Raw genomic sequence first — 25,158 nt, forward strand, 5'->3', positions numbered from 1 at the left:
GAAATCATATTGTGCCTCCTTTCTAATATATATTGGCATAAGCCTAGTCGCTCTGCGAAGAAAACCATGTTGCAAAGTTCCAATTTTAGATCAACTTCGCTGCCATTTTAGGATCATCCCCCATTTTGATTTCTGTTCATATGTAATTCTGTGTTCTAAAAGGGTGGACTGTGTTTCCAACTTGTAACCGAGCCTTCCCAACCTTTGTACCCAAGTAAATGGTTAGGCTGTCTGCGGGCCAAATTTTTAGACTAGGTAATGAGACCTTGTCCTGTATATGACTTGTGGTCCTAGGATTGTCTGCACCAACAATCCTCATCCACGAACATACATCAAAAACAATGTAATGCAAATGTTGAGCATGGACACTGGCTGTGACACATTGTGAAGGGATATGTGCTAAGGCTTACTGCTAAATCTGGGAATACACTTTGCCATTGTAACTTGTTCGAATGTAAACCAAATGTAATCCGTGTGCATATTGTTATATGAGCCATAAGTGAACTCGGCACGAACTCTAGACCACAGATTGTTAACCTGCAGAGGGGCTGGAAATTATTACTGAAGTGTATAAAAATGTGAATGTCCAGATGTCCAGTACCTCTCACTCCTCACACTGAAGGGCTGGTATTTGTTGTGATGTACTGAGGGACAGATAGCTATCTGACTTTGTTTCTTTCTAACTGCGCAGTATTAAAGATCTGTGAATCTTTATAAGTCCGTGTTTGGTGTATTTCCTTTTGTGGTACTCAGCCTCGATATTTCCATTTTGCTTTTAAAGTAAGGGCCTGTAACAGAAGGCGCATCGAAGACAGGCCAGGGAGGGATACCTTCTTTGGCTTTGAATGCTCACCCAGAATAGATTACATCATGATTGCAATGAGCGACTGGGTCAAGGTGGAAGAGTTCTCCATCTTGGATCATGTGGACAGCAACCATAAACCACTGCTCATAAAACTAAGGTGGCAGGGCAAACTGGTTACTGGTAGTGTGACCTGGGTGCCAATAGAGATAGTTGGAAACACCAAAAAGGCTGTCAAACGGGACAACATTCTGACGCAAGGACTAAAACACTCCATTTATCACTCAATCCTCCGCTCCATTGAACATTTACAGGATCAAAGTGGGGGGACAAATTAGGTCTTGTCCAAATTTAACCATTTGACACACAAACTCAGTCTTTTGTTTTACACCATAGCAACCATTCCCAAACAGAGAAAGGGGCAGACACCTTTGTGTTTTTACAACTTATGCAGCCAGGCCAATAAGGACCTCATGCTATACCTTGCAACGATTGGAAGGTTGAACAAGGAGGTCTTGCAAACCAAAAGGAGTGCTTCCGAAAATGCAGTGAAGTCAAGGAAAGCGGAATTACTGAAATCTGGGAAGCCCTTAGCGAAGCTGCCCTTAACATGGACAGCAAGACCCTTTGGGCTCTTGTAGCCGATCGCATGGAGTGCGATGATAATAGGATTCATTGCATGATCACCAAAGCAGAATGGTTCTCCCATTTCTGTGGATTATACCACAACAAGACTCCCCTGGAAGGTTCTGAACTAGAGGGAAAATCAGAGGCACAACAGCTGTTGACTGATTGCACTAGGTCGTCCATTGCTATTACTACGACAACAGTTAGAAAGCCTTACCGAATTCTAAGGGGAGAAAGGCTCTTGGCAATGATAAAATGCTGATTGACATTTTGAAGGATGAGCCTGAAATGTAGGCTCCAATCCTAGCAAAGCCATTTCAAGCAGTAGTTAGCTGCAATGGTATCCCAGAATCTCGGCATCAGGCAGAAATAGTACCCATATCACTGCTTGATGCCTCGGGCAAATTATTTGCCAGGGTGGTTCTACATCTGCAGGAGTGGGTGACCAGTAATGGCCTGATCTCTCATCTACAGGCTGGATTTCAGCAAGGGCAGAGTACAGTAGACCAGTGTTTCCGCCTGTCCACCATCATTCAGATAAGTACAGTACTGAAAAGTATGCAGTTTATGCTGTGTTTATAGACCTGCAAACAGCCTTTGACAGCTTAGCAGGGCCCAGCTATGGCAGGTTCTTCTGAGGGGCGGGGTCCCGGCTGAACTGGTATCCTTGATCGCCAAGCTCTATTCCAACAACACAGCGGTAGTGAGGTGAGCTCAGGAGGGGATACTACTAAGCAGTTTCCGGTTAACAGAGGGGTGTGCCAAGGCTTGCCCAGCTACTGTTTTGCCTTTACATTAACTAAATCATCCTGGACTTGGTGGCAGAATGTTCCAGAGGTGAGCTGGACCCTCCTAAACGTGGCACTGATGTCTATCCAGCATTATCTTTTGCTGATGACTCAGTTTTCCTGGCTCCATCAACCCTGGGGATCAAAAACCGTCGGGAGTGTTTCATCTCTCGGTGTTCACAGTTGGGTCTGACGCTTAACAGGACCAAAACCAAGGTTCTAGTATTCAGAGCAAGGAAAACCGTGGCCCTCTGCCTGGAGACAGTACGTACTTGAACTAGTTACCCACTATGACTATCTAGGAGTGAGTTTTAGGGACAAAGGCTCATGGGGAGCACAGTCCAGTAGGTCACAGTCCATCCTTGAATGAAATGGTGGTGGGCTCAGGATATGCTTCGTCTCCCACAGAGAGTGAGCTGTGTCACCAGCAATACATATTGACTCCATTTAGACTGCACCAGCAGTACTCTATGGAGCTGAGATATGGGGCCACTTTAACTGTCCGAGCATGGAAGTAGCAGAGAATACATTCCTGAAAAGGATACTTTGGGCCTCATTACACGGATGGCGGTGGACCAAGGTGCTATTAGCACCTTGGTCCATGCCGGTAAAATACCAGCACCGCCTTGGTGGAAAGGGGAATTACCGCCCTATTCCAAGGTTGGCGAGGCAGTAATTCCCCTTTCCCCCATTGCCCTTCCCCATTCCCATTTTTGCCCCATAGGGCTCTATGGGAATGGGGAAGGCGCTAATTACGGTGCTGCAAAATGCGGTACCGTAATTAGCTCCCTGGTCCCTTTGCGGGTTGGTGAATTTAACGCCTGCAAAAAGCAGGCGTTAAATTCACCAACCCGCAAAGGGACCTTGTAGTAAGGCGGTAAGGGTTTACCGGTACCGGTAAAATACCGGTACCGGTAAACCCTTACCACCTACCGTGTAATGAGGCCCTTAGACTGCCGAATAGCTTCCCAAATGCCCCTCTCCATATGGAATGTGGGCTGTATCCCTTTACTAACCAGCTGACATGGAAATGTTTTTTTCTATTGGATCAGACTCTGCGGATCTCCTGTGCTTACAAAATACAAAGCAGCATATGTAGAATTGTTGAATCACCCTGGTGGACGGTCACTCTAATGGTCGGTCCACGTCAGGCAGTAACTAAAGTTGGCATGCATTGAAGAATCATGGCGTAATCCGCACAATGTGCGTTGTGGCCTCAAGGGAGATATTAAGCAGTTTGTTAAACGTGAGACCCAAGAAAGCCTTATCATATCTTGCCTGAACCTGAAACTAGGGCTGGCCTAGCTCTCTACAAAACTCGTTTTAGGTGAAGAGAGATATTTGGATTTGATATCACCTGCACATGTCCGTACCCTATTCTTAGAGTTTAGAACTGTCACACTGCAGGTTTGCGACTTTTACTTGTGGATGGAGGCGCAGTAATACTGAAACATGTCCAAAGTGTGGTCTAGATCTCATTTCCTTCTGTTCTGTGAGTGTTATCATGACTTGAGGAAGATGTATTTATTTATTTATTTATTTATTTATTTTGTCATTTATATAGCGCACCCAGAGGAATCTGGGCGCTTGTAATTAAGAGGACGGTTACAGTAGATGCTTATGTAGAATGGTTACACATGTGGTTACTATAGTCACAAAGGTCCAAGTGCTAATAAGGTCTAGTCGAGTCAGGTTGCATAGTATAGATAGGGCATGTATGCAGTGCCTGTTGCAATGTCATTTAAGATAGATACATGATCAGAACAGGTAAGTTGCATTCCAGGTAGGCCAACTGGCAGGGACACACCTCATGTTACAGGGGCTGCAGTTAACACATGGGCAATGAGACAAATCAGGTATGTTACAGGTATAATCAGGCATTGGGCAGTGCAGGGCTACATGGTCAAAAATAGAGTAAGTTACATTAAATCGGGTAGGTAGCATTACAGGTAGGCTAACTTGCAGAGACACACCTCCTGGTACACTGGTTGCAGCTAACATACAAGCAATAGGTCAACTCAGGTACGATACAGGTATAATCAGGCATTGGGCAGCATAGGGCTACATGGTCAAAAATAGAGTAAGTTACATTAAATCGGGTAGGTAGCATTACAAGTAGGCTAACTGTCAGAGACACACCTCATGTTACAGGGGCTGCAGCTAACACACAAGCAGTGGGTCGAGTCAGGTATGTTACAGGTATAATCAGGCATGTGGGCAGCGCAGGGCTACATGGTCGAAAATAGTTTAAGTTACATTAAATCAGGTAGGTAGCATTATAGTTAGGCTAACTGGCAGAGACACACTTCATGTAGCAGGGGCTTCAGCTAATACACAGGCAATTGGTCAAATCAGGTATGTTACAGATATAATCAGGCATGTATGCAGCGCAGGGCTAAGTGGTGTCAGTACAATACAGGTACAGCGCAGGGCTGTAGGAATAGCATTAGGTAGTTGTTCCTAGGTGAAGTGCAGATGAGACGCTTTGGTGTGAGTGACATAGTCAGTATAGCGAGGAGCTATAAATGTTCGCATTTGAATGCCCAGATCTAAAGTTTAAGCATGCATGTCAAAAGTCAGCATTTAAAGGAGACACGTTTTTTGGGCACATTCAGATTTGACATTCTAGAAAAGCAGGAAAAATGCAGCCAATCTACATGGGTAACAGATAAATTGCATACATCCAGATTGGACAATTTTAGGAATATTGTCACCAAGCAAGAACAAAACACACCTAGATTCAAAAATCTAGGAATACTGGCAAATGCAAGCTCTATAAACACTCCCTAGATTCTATATTATAGGAATACTGTCATAAAGCAAGAATAAAACACACCTAGATTCAACAATCCCGGAATAAGTTTTTTTTTTCTTCTTTTTCCTTTCTTTCTTCCAAAAAAGGAATAGTAGAGGCAAAGGCACATATGTACTAGGGAGGCAAAGTCAGAAATGCCCAGATTCAAAGTTGTAACGGTTAGGCAAAAAGGCACACATATGGGTAAGCAGCAAAAGGCGGGGATGAGCATAATAGAGAGTTTGATGCAGGTGAAAAGGTCAGGAATGGTGTGGTCTGTGTGGTGATGTGCTTCAAAGTGGATGACTATCGTTGGCACTTTCCGGCCCCTGCTGGAGATCCCGTGAGTCCCGCCTGTCCACAGACACATACGCACACAGCTGCTTCTGGTTCGGGCATCCTGGTCACACTGTCACGGCTGTGAATGCCCTGTTTATTTATACTGCACGCGGAGGAGTGAAACGTCACTCCGCCGTGTGCACGCACCCTTAAAGGGGCAGCGCCACACACCTCCTTTTTCATAACAACAAAACACATGAACAAAGGATTACTAACTACTACACATAACGGCACACTGCACCAACACGTTCCCGAAGACCCATTTATTGACATCGACTCTGGTTCCCAGGTGAACGTCAGCCCCTCAGGCATCCATGACACAACAACAGTTTACTTAGTCAATCACATAGTCAGTTAGACGGGCAGGTTTCCCTCGCCCTGTCCTCAGGGGGTACCTCCTGCCAGTCTCTCGGGTCGGAGTTCCTTCACCCGAACCCTCCTGGGTCGGAGACCCTGACAGGAGAGCGGGGCCGCCGCCCTCATCCGGCACCTCTGCCATGTCCATGTCTGCCATCGCCTCTGCTCTGGACTCGCCCAGTTTTTTAAAGAAGCTGGTGTTGCGGGTGACAGATGCCATTCCATCTGATGCAGTGACCATCGACCCCTTCACCGCCACCAGATCCAAGGGCGTGGCTCATAGGTGAGAGAGAGCTTCCCTTGCAGGTGCCAGTTTCTCACCAGCACCTCATCACCAGGGACCAGTCTCTGGGGCTTCAGACCCCTTTGGGTGTTCTCCAGTTCTGCCCGTACTCTTCTTTCCCCTTCCACCTGCTCATTGTCAATGACAGTGGGGTCATCTCCCCCATTTCTGGCAGAACGTCCCTCAGGCACCACTGAAACATGGCCTCTGCTGGTGCCAACCCTGTGGTTGTGTGTGGGGTGGTTCGGTATGCCTGCAGAAAGACATACAGTGCCCTCTGTAGACATTCACCTTGGCCCTGGGCAATGCAGAACACCTTGTTTAACGTTCTCATCATGCGCTATGCCTCGCCATTTGCTCTGGGCCACAATGGGGTAACCTTCCGGTGGTGTATCCCGTACCCTCTCATCAGATCTGCAAACGCCTTTTCCCTGAAAGGGTGCACTGTTGTCCGAGCACAACTACTTGGGTAGCAAAGACCTTCTCCAGTGCCACCACCACCGTCTGAAATGCCACGGACTCTACAAATTCCACCTTGGGGTACAGGGACCACTCATCAACCACAATCAGGAAGTGTGTGCCCCTGGTCGTGGATCCGAAGTCTATATGGACCACCGCCCATGGTCTTGTCCCTCAGGGCATGGTTTCTATGACTGGCTCCTTCAATGCTGGCAACGCCACCTGACACCATACGCATGACGCCACACATTCTTCCACCTGTCTCTCCAGCTCCTGAAACCAGACTTTCTGACGGAGGCGGCCCTTTGTCTTCGGCACACCTTGTTGTCCTACGTGTGCTAGCTTGATGATCTGCTGCACCTTTGCCTGTGGCACCACTATGCAGTTTCCTCAGAGCAGTAAGCCAGTCCCTGAGAACACCAGCTCCTTGCGCACCCTCCACAGCTGTTCCAGGGTGACCTTGGCCTCTTGTGTTCTTCGGGCTAGCAAGTCCATCACCACCCTCCATGCGCCATGCTCCATGGCCGTCTTCATAATGATGAGGCACGCTCTAGTTCCTCCACCGGCACAAAGTTGGGCGTCGCTGCCTCCACCATCAGCCAGATATGTTCATCTGGCTCCACCACACACCTGGACTGCAAGTCTTCCCCAACACCCCTGGGATGCCTGGAGAGGCAGTCTGCAGTGTTGTTGCTGCCCAGCCGGTACACCAGCGACACGCCGTACTCAAGGAGCGCCAGCATCCATCATTCTATCTTCGCTGGTGGTTTGGAGGATGAAGCTGCCAGGATGGGCAGCAGGGGCTTTTGGTCCGTGACCACAGTCACCGGCCTCCCCAATGCGTACAGTGTAAAATGTCGGCAGCCCCTTAAGACCGCCAGCACCTCCCGCTCAATCCATTGTTCGGTGTCCGATAGTACTTTGCTGGCATACGCTATCGGCCGGACCTGCAGATTAGCGTCCAACTGGGTAAGCACCGTCCCGGAACATAAGGGCTTGCGTCAACCACATTCTCCGTCTGTAGGTCCGGATCAAAGAAGACCATGGTGTCCTTGGCGGTGAGAGCTCCCTTGATGTCATCAAATGCTGCTTGTTTCAAGGGCCCCCACTGACAGGTGACTTCTTCCTTTGTGAGGGCCCGCAGTGGCTCAGACCAGGAGGCCAAATTCCTGATGAACCGGCAAAATACGTGACCATACCCAGAAAGCTCTGCACTTCAGATACATTTTCAGGCAGCTGGGCTTCCTGGATATCCCTCACCTTCCGGGGATCGGGCAACACCCTGCCTTCCTTAAAGACAAACCCAAAGAACTCAATAGCAGTCTTAAGGAACTTGCACATGTCGCGATGCAGGGTGAGACCCAACGATTGGAGGTGCACAAACGTCTTTGCCAGCCTGGAGAGATGCTCGGCCTCGGTCTTGGCGAACACCAAGATATTGTCACTGATGTTAAGCATGCCCTCGAGATCAGCGATGGCATCTCTGATGATATTTTGGAATACCTCTGGAGCAGATGACACCCTGAAGCTGAGCCTCTTGTACCGGTACAAACCACGGTGGGTGGTAAAGGTGGGAATATATCTGGATTCTGAGAGTAGAACCACCTGGTGGTATCCTGCTCGCAGATCGAGTTTTGAGAAGAAGCGTGCACCCTGTAGCTCAGTGATGATGTCATCAATGGTGGGTGTCAGGTGCCTTTCCCGCATGATCACTTTATTGGGGAGACGCATGTCCACACATATCCTGACTGAGTCAGGCTGCTTTGGCTTTCATGCAATCACAATAGGGGAGACCCACGGAGTAGGGCCCTCCACCTTCTCAATGATGTCAAGTCCGACCAAGTCTAGCTTCTGATCCCCCAGGTCCTGCAGGTGGAATGGCACCCGCCGATGTTTCATTGCCACAGGTTGGATGGAGTCATCTATGAGCAACCTGATTGGGTCGCCAGTCATCCACCCAATTCCTTCGAACAGACCTGAATGTTTGTCCAACAACATCTGGATATCCTCCACATACACCGAGTATGCAAAGGTGACAATCCCCAGTGCCTCCGCTGCCGCGCAGCTGATTAGAGTGTTCTTGCTGATGAGCGTGACATAGAATCTTGCTTGAATCTTTTCTCCCCCATGCTTCATATCTGCGACGAAGGCACCATCGAGCGGGATTGGTTGCGCCCCACCAAAAGTAAAAATGCGAGCCTTGGACGCAGAGAGGCGGGGCGGAGACTCCATGGCATCATAATGTTCTCTGGCCATGACATTGACATTGAGGCGCCAGTGTCCAAAAGCACTGGAACTGATGCTTCATTGAACTGCATGTGGCATCTGTGTTGTCGCCTGGACTTTGAACGCAAAACACCCACACTAGATAAAATGAATATGTTTTCTTCTTCTTCCTCCTCCTCGCCGTCCAGACCTGTTCCTTCGCCCACTTGGTTGACCTGGGCCACATTCGGTGGGCGTTGCTGCCGAAAGAACCCAGCACAGACATGGCCCCTTGGGACAACCAGCGGACTTGAGGCCTTACACATGCGGGCGTAGTGGTCAGCGGCACTGCAGCAGCCACATGACTTCCCCACTGCTGGACACTCTGCCTGGTGCGGGAGGTCATACCCGCACTTTATGCATGAGTTGACTGGCCCAGAACCTCTGTCGCGCTGCCCGCCAGCCGGACATTTGGACCCTCTGCCTCTGCTCACAGCACAGATGTCTTCCACTTTATTGAGATGCACCCCAAACTCCATCCGGGACGGCCATAGTTCAGACACCTGTTGACACCTTCCCAGTTCTAAGATGTGAGGGTGGGTAATACCAGGTTCTCTCCGGATCTGTCGGCACAGCTTGCAAGAGGCACATCCTTGAATCAGCTGGTTCCTAATCATGGTGTCAGGATTGTCCCAGGCACAGAAGAATTGCTAGCCTGCGCAGCCTCCCATAGAATGTGTCCAACGTCTCATTGTCCTTCTGGCCAGACGAGCTCATGAGAAAACATTCATAATCGGCATTGGCCAGAGGCAGAAAATAGTTGTGGAGGGCATCCTTCGCCAGAGCATACGAGTTGTCCTGAGGCTGGAGGGACAGAAACACTTCATGTACTGCAGGCCCAGCACCATACAACAGGGTTGCCACCTTGCTATCATCATTGGTTTCCATGGTGGCCCTGAAGTACAGCTCCAGCCGGTCCATCCACATTTTCAACCTTGTCCCCAGACTGGAAGGTGCACCTGAAATATCAAATTAAGGCATTGGCTGCAGGGTGCCCGGTGGTCTCATTACCGGTCTTGGTGGTAGTGTTGGGGATGGTTGTTGTTGCACAGCCGGTGGGAGCTGCTGGACTGCCACTGCAGCGGGCAGCTGGCCCGCAGCCTGGTCATTGTTCATGGTGAGCGCAGATGCACCCCAGATGATTTGGATGGGGCCGCAACTCACACCTCCTCACCTTAAAGTGTGGACTTCACCCCCTTCTCACATTGACCAGTCACTAGCAGGCGGAAATTCTTTCCAGACAGTCAAACAGGGGCCCTCCAGCATTCACCAAGTCTTGAGTGGGTATTCCAGAACAAATTTATCAACAGGAAGCACAGTTCCACAGGCTACTGGTGGACAGATGCAGCAAACAATGTCCCAGGCCAGTGGCCCCAAAAATTGAGCAGGGTGGGCCCACGGAACACACAAAGGAATAAGAGGCCTCCCCTGGCTCCACACCCAAAACTCGACAAAATGGGCAAAAAATGTAGAAAATTCACACCACAAAGCAGATAATGTGCAGCTAGTAGCTATCTGCTTCTATGTTTTGCAAAAATTGGGCCTGGATGGCTCATCGTTGCTCCAAAATTGAGCTGTGATCCTTCTAGGCCCCGATTGATATGATATGATATGATAGTTTATTTATATAGCGCCTATACACAATGTGTTTCAAAGCGCTTCAAGGCAAGGGAGGGAACAAGGGAAAATACAATGACATTCGGCCTGACAACATTTCAGATAGTGCAAGAGGTATGACATAGATAAGGAAGGGAGGGGGAGAGTGGGAAGGAAATGGAAACAGACAGGCGACTACCGTACTAGGCCTGACGACATTTCTGGTAGAGCCGGAGAAAACAAAAGGTGAGAGAGAGAGGGGTGCAGAAAGGGAGGGGAGGAACAAAACAAGCGACTGTCATACTAGGCCTGACGACATTTCAGATAGTGCTGGAAGGGGGTTGGGGAGGAAAAAAAGAGTAATGGGAGGTTGGAGGAAACAGACGAGGTTGCTATCATATTGGGTCCAGGGACAATTCTGATAGAGTAAGTGCATAGAAGAAAGTAAGAGAAGGAGATAGGAAAAGGGAGAAGGGAAGGAGGAGAGAGTAAGTAGTCAAAAAGAGTGGAAAAGCAAGAGTGGAGAGCGAATACAATTGCAGAAGTCAGTAGTAACACATAATGTTGCAAGCCAGGATACAAGATGAAGATGAGAACAGCATGATTCAGGGCCACTATGAGCACAAGATGCAAAGGAATTCCAGCATGAGAGTTGAGAAGGGGTGACGCACCGTGAATGAATGAAGTCCATAAAAGTCAAATCCAGCATTGGCCACAAGACGGTGTTGGTGAAACCAGAATGTATCAGGACGGACTCCTGCAGAAGTAGACTGGAGGAGGTTGAGTGGAGCAGGGTAGAAGAATCAATAAAAACAGGCATCACCTGTGTGCGAGAAGGGAGGGCACAAGGGAGCATCACAGGGGGACAAGCAAGGTTGGGGATGGCCTGTGGGAACAGAGGGGGTAACACATGTTGGTGCATGCTTACCTGCTGTCTGAGCAGGGGGTCGGGCCCTGGGTCCTCCTGCTCCGAACAGGTCCAAACAGGATTATAAGATGGCCGCCAGCCGTGTGGTCTGCATCCCTCTCCGTGGCATTTCAGACAGTGCAATTCTCATAAAAATCGAGATTGACACCTCTGCTTCCACCGCCGTGCCCAAGATTGCAGATCCCGTTCTTCGTCGCCACTGATGGCACTCTCCGGCCCCTGCCGGATATCCCGTGAGCGCCGCCCGTCCACAAACACAAACTCACACAGCTGCTTCTGGTTCGGTCTCCCCGGTCGCACTGTTGCGGCCGCGTGTGCACTTTAAGGGGCAGCTCCACAACTATCAGAAGCCATTTAGAGACAGAACCGGAGCAAGATGGTCTCCATTACAGTGATGCAAACATAGGGTGTAAAAAGCCCAGAAATGCCACAAGACGCAGAGGGAGCAGATGCAGATTGCTGGGTTGCACTGGCTAGCAGAACATGAATTCGCAGTCAGGTACGGAGGCGGGGGGGGGGCAGTCGGAGGGCTCAGGAAGGTGCTTACCTTCAACACACAGGCCTTCGTACTGGGGTAAGCTCAGTGGTGTTTAAGCCATGCAGAGATTCGGTGCTGTGGTGGTCTAGCCTGCTACCACTGTTTAGAAAAGTATCTGTTAAAACTAGCAAGAAGCTATTAAGTTATGTAAATCCATGGCTGTAGTGAATGATGCAGCCAAATGTATCTACCGTACTTGGCTTCGTAGGATGGTGCCACACGTCACTTGATCAATTTTTCCTCATGTGATCCCATTTGTAGGCTTTTGTTGATGTTATTTCATGAATTGTGTATTTCATATTTGTATTTACTATGAATTGTTATTGTATTTTTCCATGTAATGAAAGTAATTTGAAATTATGTTTTTGTATATCTGTGCTAAAGGCAATCTTGCTAATCGAAACTTTACTGATTAACTGATACACGTATGTGGTGCAGTAAGTGGAATTAAAACTAGAAAGAAGCTTCCAGCAACTGAGCAGCTGAGAATGCTGCCCAATTATGAGGGTGGAAGGAAATTCACACACTCCCTAATTTCAATTGCCTTCTGATATTGCCTGTTTGTGCCCCACCGATGTAACCAGAACATCTGCAAGCCAGAGACCCTGCTGTATTTTCCTTGTTTTCTACCCAGGATACAGCCTGTTTACTCCTGCATCACTTTCTATCTGTGCAGCAGATACTTATCTCCTTTCCACCATTCTGCAACAGGGAAGAAAGCAGGACAATGACATTATCAGAGACAGCATGTCATTGCCTGATCCATCCTCCAGCCAGGGCCCAACGCATCTATGACCAACGGGTAAGTGTCTGTCTTCCTCTCATTAGAGCCAGAGTGCTGGTGGTAATAAGAGCTTATGCACTCGAGGTGAGTGAGCAGTACCGTCAGCCACTACAAACATGACAGCGGGGCTGCTAAACCGCACACATGCACTGATCCTTGTAAAAAATGCAGTGTCCACAATTCACACTGATACTGAGAATGCTATTGCAAATTTTTACCATGCAAATTGCAAAAGTAAAGTGTGAATGCAGCGCTTTTGAAAAAAATCGACACTGATTTGTAGGAGGAATTAAGTTGTCACAATGCATTACCCATTAGATTTGGCATGTTATGAATCTATAACTTTGTTCTCCTCGAAGGGAGGCTGCATTCTTCTGAAGTTTGGGCTTTCATTCTGGGGTTTTGAAACACTGTAGCTGTAATTACCGTAGCTTGGAACCAAATTATTGGGTCGAGAAATATAGGAGCACAGATGAGGATCAGTTGCTAGCGCTGCTGGAAAATAACAATACAATATCCTCTTTATTTACGACACCCTGCAGCGTGAATTGTAGTGGTCAGTTTCTGTGCTTGCGGGTATAAATAACTGAGATTCCGAAATGTACTGCAAACAGTTGCTGTGTGTCACTGAGCACGTGTCCCAAAGTCGGGACTGTAACAAACAATAAAACAATGCGTGAATTTTTTTTTTTTTTTTGATGCACGTGTGTGTGTTTTTTCTAAACTGATCCATCTACAAGCATATTCAATTAAATAATTGGATGTCATTATTATATGTAAATCCGTGTTTATTCCTTTAATATCATTTCCACAATGTGTAATGATAGCATACCATGATTTGTAGAACTCCTTCTGTGAAGGATTGCCATCTGGCAAGGGCGTAAAAGCCCTGTCTTTTTTTTAACTTTTATTAACAAATAACATAATGCAAGTAATTTAATTTCAGAAAGGGGGGTCTGCTAACCAGACCCCTCTTATTTTTATTTTATTGTTTAAAGTGTTTAGCTAGCTCGAGAGAAGTGCAGTGTTGTACAGGGTGTGGGGAGCCAGCGTTTGGGCTGGTGTTTATTAATAGTAGCGTGTACTGCCAGTTGCGGTCTGGGTGTCCTTCTATGCATCCCCTGGTATTAGTCCTTGGTCGGGTGCTGTTGAAAAAGCCTAATTTTGGGGGCGCTGTTGCGCACAACGGAGATGGCCGCCTGAGGGGAGAGATCCGGCCCGTAACATATCCTATTATAAAATGAATCCTGTTCGGGGCCGCCTACACGCCAATGAACATTTGCAATCGGCGGTGGAGAGCTTGCAGCATCACTCCACCGATTTCCATGTAGAAATGCCTAAGTTGCCGGTGAATACGCCTGGCCCGGACGGAACATTGCTCTTCTCAGCAGGGTACCGACCCGCTCCCTGTGCCATTGCTGCCCCGTGGATTGATCCTTGACTGAACACCGGGCCGGACCTTATCGACAGCGGCGGGCCGGCTGTGTTCACTCGCTGGGGCCTGCTGATAACATCATAAGGTGGGTGCCCTGTCGTGGTTCCTCCCGGGTCGCCCTGGTGCTTCTCTCTTATATACCCATATGGGGTGTACGCCACACTCCTAAGTGCCAACGATTGCTAACCACTACCTACCACTGGGCGCTGGAACGTGGGTAGACGTAACCCAACAGATTTAATACATGGGCCGCAGCGAGAAAAAAAGTATGGGCCCCAAAAAAACTGGTCCGATGGACTCCTTTGCCATCTCCTAGCCGCATGGGCCTGCCGAGATACCCGCTGAGCCCTCGGGTAGCCAGCTGGAGTCTCCAATGGATGTGAGAGTGGACAAACTACTATTGATGGTCCAAAGTGGATTCCTGGTGGTTAACAGCAAACTGGAAGACATAGGGGCCACGATCAGCTCTCTGAAGGCAAGGGTTGATAAGGAAAGTGCACGCACTACAGAGGCGGAGAACAGGATTGGAGTTAATGAGGACTCGATAGCACAACATAGCCGCGATATTGCCCAGTTGAAGGGAGACCTGCAGAAAACCCTGAACAAGTGCGAGGACTTGGAATCTCGCTCCAGGAGAAACAATATCCGCCTGGTCGGAGTAGCCGAATCCTTCGGTAAGGGCTGCATGGAGCGCCAGGTGGAAAACCTCCTGAAATCCCTCCTGGGCCCCAAAGCTTTCTCCAATCATTTCCTCGTGGAGCGGGCCCATCGCACCCTGGCCCCCCCTCGTACGCCTGGAGCACAGCCCCGCACGATCATTGCCCATCTCCTGAATTATAGAGTTAGAGACACTATCCCGAGGCTTTCCAGAGAAAAAGGATCCCTGCATTATGAAGAAAACAGGATACACATATATCCGGATTTTTGGACCAATGTTCAAACACTGAGGAGATCCTACGAACCGGTCAAGAGACAGCTGAGACTACGACAGATCCCGTATGCTCTTGTCTTCCCGGCTAAAATGCGCATCCAACACGGAGGCCGGGGACACTTTTTTGATAATCCTATGGAGGCCATGATGTAGTCGAGGCCTCAATCCCCCTTCCCCCGGGGAGCTGGGAAACTAACCGTAACCTGCCGCCCTGGCAGGTGCCGGAACCGGAGGACCATGCTGGCTGATGAGACTTGCTCTACACTGCCTTACCATAAGTTCAATAACCCGTTGACGGCGAGGTGGCCCTGTCCACCATACGTTGTTGTAGGGCCATGAGCCCCCCACATGGTGTTCGGTCACGTGAGTACAGCTCACACCCCCAGGAGACTTCCCAAGTTATGGTTGATGGGATACATCATCGGGTTGGGGTTGATGATGCGGGTGGGGGTTGGAAGGGGAAGCGGGTAAGAGTTTGTCCTGGTGTTCTGCCAGGCATGGTTGGGGATGTTACAAAGTTAAAATCAGGGGACTATTTTCCAGCAAGACTCTTCCGATACTTGAGACAGTGGCGCCATATTTGGTAAATGCCCCCTTCGATAGGCAACTATGGTGCAGGCTAAGGGTGGGTTGAACATTCGACTACTTTCTTGGAACATTCAGGGTCTCAACAACCCAGTCAAGGCAAGGAAAATTGCTGCATACATTACACGCCATGATCCCCACATCCTTCTGATACAGGAAACACATGTGATGGGGAGTATCAACAACAAATTCCTTCCACGATGGGACCCTCATAGGTACTTCACAGATTATTCAACACAATCCAGGGGAGCCCTGACACTTATACACCCCAAGCTGTGCTTCAGGTATCTTTCTAGTAAGATAGACCCTCTGGGTAGATACGTGTTAGGATGGGGGGAGGCGGTGGGACGGCAAATCCTATTGATTAATACATTTGGTCCTAATATTGATGAACCGCTGTTTTATCGTGCAATCCTTGATATGATGTCCACATCGGTAGAGGCGCAAATAATATGGGGCAGGGATTTCAATATGATTCTTGATCATTCACTGGATCGATCATCTACCTCCCCCAGGGCCCCGTCCAAAGCGACTCTTGCTGTTAGACAGATGATGGAACAGACCAACATAATTGACGCATGGCGCACGTTGTATCCACTGGAGAAGAAATTCACTTTCTACTCATCTGTTCATGACTCCCACTCCTGTATAGATTATTGGCTTATTAGCTTGTCCCTCTCTGCCGCGATCGATGACTGTGCAATACACCCCGCATGCTCTCAGACCATTCCCCGATAACACTGGACATCAGCCTGGGTGACTCCCCACCTCCGGCTAAAAGGTGGAGAATGCCCTCTGCGATCCTTAGAGACCCCAATATTTGTGAGGCATTACATACTGAAAATGAAGAGTTTCTGGAGTTGAACAAGGGTTCTGTGAGCACCTATGCTACCCTATGGGAGGCGTTCAAGGTTAGGGGTGGGGTACTATACTGGGTAAATCCACAGGTATGCTGAAAGCGGTGAGGTGGGAACTGGGTGTTGCTGAAGCCACAACAGACACATTACAGATGGAATATAGCGCCACATTGAACAAGGAAACCCTATCTAAAATACACGCTTCCCTCAAGGAATTTAATGAACTAGCCAATAGGGAAGTCTTGTACATGGCTGCCCCGGCTAAGGCCCGCAGATACGGGGAGAGCAATAAGGCGGGGAGATTTCTGGCCAACATGCTTAAATGGACAGGCACCTTAACCCAATCGCTAGCATGAAGAATCCGGCTGGGGTCATGGTCAATAAAGAATGCGACATCAACACTACTTTTGCTGATTTTTACTCTGCTTTATACTCTGATCAAGATGTTAAAACCAGGGAAGACACGTTCAGGTACCTGGACTCCCTTGATCTCCCAAAACTCACTCAAACGACGCGAAACATTTTAGATCAACCCGTGACTATTGAAGAACTCAACGAGGCCATTAAATCTTTATCTGGTGGCCGCGCCCCTGGCTCAGATGGTGTATTGGCCGCACTGTTACTGAAAGTATGGGAAGAGGCCATGAATTGTGGTATCCTTCCAGACATGATGCGTGAAGCAGTTATTACGGTCCTTCTGAAGTCACGTAGACCAGCACAGGATATGGCCTCCTACAGGCCCCTCTCCCTAATCAATACTGATGCGAAAATCTTCGCTAAAGTACTGGCCACCAGACTCCTTCCGTACATGCCAATCCTGGTCCACCCTGATCAAGCTGGCTTCATACCAACTAGATCCACGGCTTTAAACCTGCGACAACTGTTTAACGCGCTTGCGCAAATAGACCCGGAGGCAAAAGCGGCCGTAGTAGCCCTCGATGCCGAAAAGGCCTTTGATTCCGTCTCCTGGACATACCTTTTCCTGGTACTCGAGAGGTTTGGACTTGGACCTTATTTTATTAAATGCGTTCGCCTGCTATATACCCAACCATCCGCCAAGGTCCTAACCAATAACACCCTGTCCCCCTCTTTCCATCTGCACAGGGGGACCGGACGGGCTGCCCCTTCTCGCCCATTCTGTTTGCCCTCACTATTGAACCAATGGCGGAATATATTCGTCAACACCACTCGCACAGAGGACTCAGGATGACTGGCCCTTCCCAAATTATATCTCTGTATGCGGACGATACACTGTTGTATGTCCGGGACCCACATGAGAATGTGCAACACATTATGGCTGACATACACAAGTTCTCGGAATATTCAGGATATAAAATCAATGTCCCCAAATCTGAAATCTTTCCATTGACCCCTAATACAGGTGACCTATCTTGCATCACAGGGTTTAAGCCTGCCCCCATACAGGTAAGATACCTGGGAATAATGGTGGCTAGAGATAGACAGCTGCTGTACTCACATAATCACGGCAAATTACTTCTCACCCTTCTGACCAAGCTCCACCTATGGGCTAATCTCCCTCAGTCCCTATACGGCCGAGTGGCCCTACTTAAAATGGTAGTATTACCCAAACTCTTGTATCTCTTCATTAACATCCCGATCTGGCCCGGTAAACCCTTTTTTGCGAAACTTAGGTCATTGGCATCTTACTTTATTTGGAACGGAAAAACTGCTAGGCTAAAATGGTGGAGCCAAACTCACAGGGCAGTATTGCGGCCCCTGATTTTGAATTGTATTGCATAGCAGCACAGGCACAATTTGTAAAGCATTGGTTTGACCCCGAAGACACAGCCCCACACATTCTCCTCAAAAAGCACGCAGTCCGCCCTAATGATATACGATCGGTCCTTTTGAACCCCACCTATAGTAACGACTGCCCTTTCGACCCGGTATACGTCACCACACGAGCATGGTCCAGGGTCTACAAAAGGATTGGCCTGGAAATCCCCTATGACCCAGATAGACCCCTGTGGAACTTCTCTAGTGTTTCCCCGACCTTCGACAGGGCCCTTCAGCGAACCTGGGACCCGAATAAACTCTTCAGGTTACGAGATATGTTCCCTGATGGCACGTTTTGTGAACTTGCAGATTTCACAGAGGCAGTGGGGCGGTGAGGGGGTCAGTTTAAGAGACTTCAATATTATCGTATGAGAACCGCGTTTGCTGCCAAATGGCCTTCCTTCCCGGTAGAACCACAGGCACATGAATGTATCAGAGCTATGGTGACGACGGACGGTCATGGTAAGGGAATCTCGTCGCTATACACCTTGATGCAATCACACACCCCCTCACGAAACACTATCAGAGAAACCTGGGAGCGTGATGTGGGTACCCAGATCGATGACGTGAGATGGGCCCGATATTGCCAACTCACCAAATCGGTCTCCATGAACTCTGGACTCCGACTGATCCAATTTAAAATCCTGAACCAGCTACATTACTCCCCGGCCAGACTAGCTAAGTTTGTGGAGGGTTGCACAGGGACATGTTCGAAATGTGGCACTCCTGATGCTGGAGCGTATCATATGTACTAATCATGCCCTGTTATCGCGAACTTTTGGCAAGAAGTGGCTGAGCTCCTAGAGCAGATAACAGCGATCCCAGCCGCTCTGTCCCCCCTAAAATACCTGCTTGGTGACATTGGAAAGGTGAAGGAAACCACAAGAAGATTATTTAATATCGCATGTATTATTGCCAAACGCTGCATCCTTAAATGTTGGAAATCCACTGCAGGGCCTACCCGATCCAATTTCCTGAAAGACTTGTGTATGGTGAACGATGATGAGGAACTCTTTGTCTCATCAGTCACGACACCCTGTCGTCCTAAAGATATATGGTCGCTGCTACGTTTGTATTTATGTGATTTGATGTCTGATGCTGATGTAACACCTACCCCGTCACCTTAGGTGACGATATTATACACATGCTATACTGCACTGTTTATGAGAACTGTCTTGCTGTGAACCGTTCCGTTAATAAACAAAGTTTAAAAAAATAAATTTAAAAAAAGCCTCATTTTTAGACATTTGCAAAAATGTAGAGTTGTGGGAGCATGCTAAATTGATTTCGCGTCTGCCTCCAGATATTTGGTGCTTTGCCTCCATGTACCCTTGTGTGCTACTTGTGAATGCTTTATGGTTGCCAAGCTCCATGAAAGAAACATAGTGAAGCATGTGCCCTGCTGCATCTGTCTCCAGATCTGAGAATAGGTTCAAAGGTCACATGGGCCCACTCTGATAGCTGCTGTGATCATATACGTCCTTAACATTTTGTGGCAACGTGGGCGGAGCGAAGGCTATACTCTCAAGAGGGTTGTGAATGAGATTCAGTAGCAACCCAGCTGCAATGTTTTACTGTCCCAAATAACTGGAATGTCCAGTCAAGGTGCTGCACAATATATATACTTTAATTAAACACACCATCTGCAAGAAAACTAAATAGAAAAACTGTACAAAAACCACCCGTGTGGGGAAAACAGAGAATATGCAAGAAAAAGAGCGAAAGCAGCACTCTGGGCACAAATACAGGGGTGAAAGGCATTGCAATAACCATAATGTACCTCAGCAACAGTCTAATTATGGTCCAATGAAGGGTGGAAGTGGTTTTTGCGCTGGATGAGGTTCTGGCAGTAGTCCCTATGACGGTGGTGGCAGCTATGGAGCTCGAGGTGGAATGGAGGTGGAAGTCGCAGATATGGAGGCCAAAGGCTTTAAGGCTGAATCTGAAAGGCTACAGTTCTTAGCAGGAGATATGATATGATATGATATATGACATGATATGGCATTTATAATGCACCTATACACATGTGTTTCAAGGCTCGAGGAGGCAAGGGAGGGGGATCAAAGGGAAGATGAAGAAAACGATCCTACTAGACCAGGTGACATTGAGATCGTGCAAGTGCAGGGGAGGGGGAAGGGAAACGTGCGAGGGGAAAAGGGAGGGGACGCAAGTTCAGGGGTGAGTGCAGACATCAGGTGTCAGGTGGGCTTTAGGGATATGGAGAACAGCCCCCAAGTGCAGGGGGATTTAAAGGGGGGCAGGGCATGTGTGCAACTGGCGGGGAGGTGACCTGCGCCCGAGAACAGGGGGTAGCCAGGTGACCAGTGCAAATTTAGTTCCAGCCAGGAGTTCAGTAGGGGAGAGGAGGAGACACAGCAAAAGCAAAGAGGAAGGTCTTGAGGTGCTTCCGAAACTGGAGCTGGTTCTCCTCAAGTTTCAATGAGGCAGGGAGTCTGTCACCAGATGGAGTCCCAAGCCGAAGAAATAAATCTACCACCAACTCATTCCTTGGAAAAGCGACTGACCCTCAGGCAGTTGGAGGTGGATTAGCAAAAGGCTCGAGAAGGAAGATATTTAGGAAGAGAGAGTTGAAGCTATTGAGACCCCAGGCCCCAGAAGACGAGAGCGAGGAGTTGTTAGGAAAGCTGCAGGTTACTTTGCGACAGTCGTCCATGTGCATTAGGAGGAACTGTAAATCTACCACAGAAGGAGCAATGATCCAGAGGCAGAGAAAGTTACTGCAACTTAAACAGGAGATTGTTCTTGTTCAGGTCTCATAGCCACAGTTTGCGTTGTTGTTGTTCCTGAGCACACGGCAAAGAATGCTGGCCCACACAGTCAGGAGTCCTTCACTACGATGAAGTCTTGGGGCAGCAGTGGGGCTTGCAAACATGCAGGCCTTGTTCTAGCAGCAAGATTCACTCCCAGTGTGCCCTGAGAGTGGGACAAGAATAGTGCTTGCCTCTGCCTTGGACGCTCAGCATTCACTTCACTGGTGGAAGGCTCTGGAAAGTACACTCTCCTAAAAGAGGTCCAATGGATACTTCCTTAGTTGTTTGTTCCAAAGTGAAGCTGTCCAGTTCCCAGCAACCACTGAGGTCTTTTTTCCTTTTCTTTTTTTGTTTTGGAACATAATTGCTTTATAGACCACAGCCTCCGGTTGTACCAGTATTTATGGACCCTGAAGACTGTGTTCAACACCCTCGCTGCATTCAGGCCTTTAACTCATGCATCAAGGACCATAATTCCCGGGAATCCCCTCGGGCTAGGTCTATAAGGTTTAATACTTTGTTAGATTGGCATTTTGATGCAGCCAGCCTAGCTATTTCTTACTGTGGCATGACATTTATTTGTACTGAGCATCTATGATAAAGAAAGCATGATAACTGTTCTTACATGTCTACACAAATCTACATAAGAGTCAATTTGGACATGTTTTCTTATTGTGCCATGATATTTTTCATGGCAAAGCCAGCAGGAGTTTGTTCTCAGGTGCGGGTCATGGCATGTATTGACAGAGCCATCTTAGACTTGCTTTCTTATAGCATCATTACTGGCATTATGTGCAAACCAAACATGAGTATGTACTTAAAAGGGAATACTGGCATATATTTGTGCAGCCAGCATGAAAATATATGGGCACAGCCAGCGTCAAAATGTTTGTTATGATTGTGTATATTGTGGGGAAAGTCATGAAAATGTGTTGGGAAATGCTTCTGCACACTGATAGGAAACTGTCTAGCTTTTTACCCAATTTGTTCACAGAAAGTGTGCGGTATAATGCACCATTTTAACCCATTATCAAAAAAATGTCTTGGCCGGAGTGCCCCTGAACCCCATTTTGCTGGTACTACGCTCGGTGGTGCTCACATAGTTCTGACAAATAATTAAGCCCTTCCAGTTAAGAAATGCACTAGCCGCCACTGTTAGCTGGTACATATGGGTAGCAGGGGCAGGTACCACCCCTTATTTCCACATTAGGGGAAAGATGTAAGCTTTGATTAAAAAACATACTTACACCTAGCGCAGTATACACGTGACACTGCTGGTGCTTGACCATCATGGGCATTGTGCATACATGGTTTTTCAGGCTGGCCTGGAGTGTGGCTCCTCCCCTGCTTTGTTGAGGATCTGCGGGGAGTGGCCATCAGCATGGCTCGTAGGGGGGACTCCAAAAAGTGTGTTACACCAATGGTGGCAATCCCCTGGGCTACAGTCTTGCTGGCAGCACCAAAGACAGCCTAGCTGCGGGGACTACACATAACCATTCCACAGCTGCGCTGGGCTTCAAGGTCTGACACACGTGTGATATCGTTTGGATGCGGGTGCAATAATTATGAGAAATATCCACCACGCCCTGAATCAAGTGTAATGTTCCGCAAGGAAACTCATAATTATGGTGTTTTGGAACAGAATGGCTTATCTTAAATGCAGCCCCTGTGCTGCAGTGACATGGCTGTCACTGCCCTGAACCTTATCTGTGCCACGGGAGAACAGGGTCTGCCGATCAAACTACGATTTAGCCAGGCACATGTGGGTATTTTGTTTTTGTTGTGAAATGTGTGGATAGGAGAGCAAACAACCCTCTGTGAGAGAGAACAACCTGCATCAATATATGTTTAAATACAAATGAAAAAAGCAAAGAATTCTTCACCCTTACCAGATGGCAATCCTTCACTGATTCTCTCAGTATCACATTATGTTTGAAGTGGGGAAGTCTGAATTTTAAGCCTTGCAATTTACACAACAAAGTTTCTGATAGTATATCATGTATGTTTCATTCTCAGTTTTATAAACAACTAGCAAAACATACCCGTACTCCACATGAGTTCTGTAGACAGACATGATCACACTCTCATCATTTGTTGAAAATCAATGATCGTGTAGGTCTCTGAGTCGCTCATCACTTGATGTGCTTTGCACACTCTAAAGTAAACTGCACTGAGAATGGGTGCGTGTGGCTAGCTGACATACCCCAGATCAGAGGTGGAGGGGAGGTGAGTGTCGGCATGCTGCAGTATACTGGGACATTTTGTGCGCTCTCCCCACCTGTTCCCCGTCCTGGCATGGTGCAGTGCATTGCCATGCGTTGCAGTGCAAATATCTGAGAAACGGTGCATCCTAGGGTCTTGAAATGTGAATTTCAAGGTCCCTCCAAGTTTGTTCCTCGCGTTGAGACGCCTAAAATTTGCTTTGTCCAATCCTTCTATGACCACATTGATGTTTTGCCAATTTAAGGCAACCGTCTCATGTGCGAAGGGGTTGAAATCCATGGAAAGGGGTGATGTCTCCAAATATCATGTAGCCAGTAATGTCCAGAGGGTCCTAACAGGTAACTATGCAAAGTTTGGTGCAGATTTGTGGAACAGTGTATAAGGAAACAATGTGCAGATGTTCTGCTTTATATAAATAGATAGAAGATATAACAGCACTGTCTGTACAGTTGTCTTTGAAGTGCTAATGATATGTGTTCAATAAGGCTGAGAGGCAAAGCACCAAATCACATGATGAACAAACCTGAGACTATATAATTTTATGAACAGAAATGTTTTGTTTTTTTAAACCTCCTTAACAAAACAAAAGGACAGGCTATCCTAGCAGTTTACAGTCTCCTTAAAATATACAGAAACCTAAAACTGTACACATCACTGATGAGTCAACATGAGGTTGTGCCATCGCTGAAAAGACTGTACTTAGTGTATCTCATACATCCATAGACATGTCCGAAATTAAAGCAGAAACAATAGGAAAGAGTTACTGGCAATACGTTATATGCCCTTAAAGACTCAGCAGAAGGAGAAGGAATAGAGACAAAGGACACACGACCATTGGAGGAGAATGGTATTTTTGATATGCCACAGTCATGCTCTCAACAGAACAGTAACATTGGCATGAGATCTACCTTCCTTTCCCAACAGAGGTACACACCATAGGTTCTTATATTTCTTCTTGGTCACTTGAGGTGTGGTGTGAGCTCAGCTGTCCCATACCTTTCTCAGAATGGTTAGTGATATAATGCAGAGGCTCTAGTGTGCTGTGTCTCCACTTTCTTGTTTGGTGTGTGTGCTGGAAAAAGACTACACGAATTAATGAGCACTAATTACAAGCGTATACAGTGACATAATTAACACACTATTAATACATTAGCCCATACTGTATGAACACCTACAATGTGTGTGGTTGGGGGGTGGGGAGAACATGTTATAAGCGGAGAGCCAATCATCTCTATGCTATTGATGGAGGGTGGTTCCTACTAATAGCAACGATGGGGTGCCACATACACAATGAAAATACATTATGCACGAGTAAAACCTCCATTCTGTAGTTGCCTGCCCTGCGCTTGCCTTGGCTGTGGGGTAATTACACAACACATGGGGCCTCATTAAGATTTTGATGGTGCAATAATAAATGGCATTAAAATGCGGGTACTGGAACTTTACTTTCAGTTTCCTGCAGTGCAGAATTATGACCTGACAGGTGAAGGGGAGGATTTGCCCCCAACATATAGCTGGAGATTAAGCCTCCACTTTACCTCAAAACAAATCATATTTACTGCAGTGGAATTCCCTGCATGATAAATCCGATGAAATCCTGATGGAGCAGCAGTCCTATGGACTCCAAAAACGGGAATTAACACTGCCGTTACCCCAACACAAAACCCTGTGGTAAATCCACATGAAAGAGTGACAATAACAGTAAATGTGTTACATCAGAATTCCCACCAAACTCATAATGAGGCTCATCATTTTGCATATAGCCCACTTCTATGGCTGAGTAACTTTCATCTCTACCAACTTTACACATTATCTCTGCATGTATATTGCATGCCACGCCTCACACCTTCTAGCGAGTTCCCGTCCTTCAGGATCCCCAGATAACTTCCAGTGTTACGCGGATGACACGCAACTATCTTTCAGGCTACCCCCAGCCACCTCCTCGCTTATATCTGACTGTCGGTCATTCAGTCATGGTGTGCTGCAACCAACCTCTGCC

Source organism: Ambystoma mexicanum, chromosome 12 (genome assembly GCF_040938575.1).
Source record: "Ambystoma mexicanum isolate Mex_15411 chromosome 12, UKY_AmexF1_1, whole genome shotgun sequence".
NCBI lineage: Eukaryota > Metazoa > Chordata > Amphibia > Caudata > Ambystomatidae > Ambystoma > Ambystoma mexicanum.